This window comes from Pteropus alecto, unplaced genomic scaffold, assembly GCF_000325575.1.
Source record: "Pteropus alecto unplaced genomic scaffold, ASM32557v1 C18339330, whole genome shotgun sequence".
Classification (NCBI taxonomy): domain Eukaryota; kingdom Metazoa; phylum Chordata; class Mammalia; order Chiroptera; family Pteropodidae; genus Pteropus; species Pteropus alecto.
Window position 1 is genome coordinate 1 of NW_006492112.1, and position 1130 is coordinate 1130.

The 1130-nt window shown below is 46.6% G+C and overlaps 1 pseudogene; it reads left to right on the forward strand.

Annotated features, from left to right (window-relative positions):
- Nucleotides 1-191: 191 nt before the first annotated feature.
- On the forward strand, nucleotides 192-1122 carry LOC102897080 (annotated as a pseudogene).
- Nucleotides 1123-1130: the final 8 nt, after the last annotated feature.

Consider the following 1130-nt stretch of genomic DNA (forward strand, 5'->3'; position numbering starts at 1 on the left):
AAAACAAAACAAAACAAAACAAAACAAAAAACAGGCCTCTGAGAGCCAATCAACACCAACCTCTCACAAAAGGCCCTGCTGTAGATGACATCATCCCACCCGTAGCTCTCAAAGCCTGCCCATTCCGGAACCTCTGGGTTTCTGAAAACCTGGCTTGAGATCAGTAGTCTGCTCTGTGAAAGGAGCCCAGGCCTCACCAGTGTAGCTCATAGTTACTACAGTAAGCAAAAAAATCTCAGCTTTATATTTTTATTTCAGATATTGAGTGGTGGTCTCATCATCCTTGGATATTTCCCTAACCCGTATGAATAATTCTTAACCTGAAATTTAGTCAGCTATGAAGAGTCTGACAGGGAGAGAGCTTCCTAAAGCAAAGGACACCAGCAAGCGCCTCTTGCCATAGAGACAGTCACTTCTTCAGACAGCTTCCCAGCTGTGGAAAAAGAGCATCCTCAAGAGACCCCAGAATCCATCTTCCTTCATGAAGTGAGCTTCACGAAGAGACTTCCTTCATGAAGTCTCATTGCTGCTATGACCCGATTCCCACAAGCTCCAGATTGGTTGTATCTGATACTTCCCTGCAGGTGAAGAAAGCTTTCTTTACTCTGGACTAACGGTGTACGAGCTGCCCCTGTGTGGGGTGGTAAGAAGCAAAGTTTTGTGGGCATGCTGGCCATCATTGATATCATCATGTCCTGCACCGCTACTATAAATCAGCCTTGGTGCAGATCTGTGAGCTGGAAGAACACAAGACAAACCCAGAGAGAGGTATATCCATGGGACTCCTTTAAATAACGTGTCTGTATTCCGCCTCATGCCAGCTTGTTTGATGCTGTCTCTTTATGAATTCAAAACAAGATTCAGAGGCTGCCAGTTGCTGACCCAGAATCGGGCAACATCTTGTACATTTCACCCACAAGCACATCCTCAAGATCCTCAGATTGTTCATCACCAAGTCCTCCAAACTAGAGCTTATGTCTAGCCTCTGGAAGGACTACAGACTGGCACCTCTGCCAACACTGCCACCCCCATCTACGTGGCTCTAGCGTCTTTGTACAGCACCGAGTCTCAGCCCTGCCTGCGGTGGTTGAGAAAGGGCATGTGGTGAACAACTACTCCAAGTTTGATGT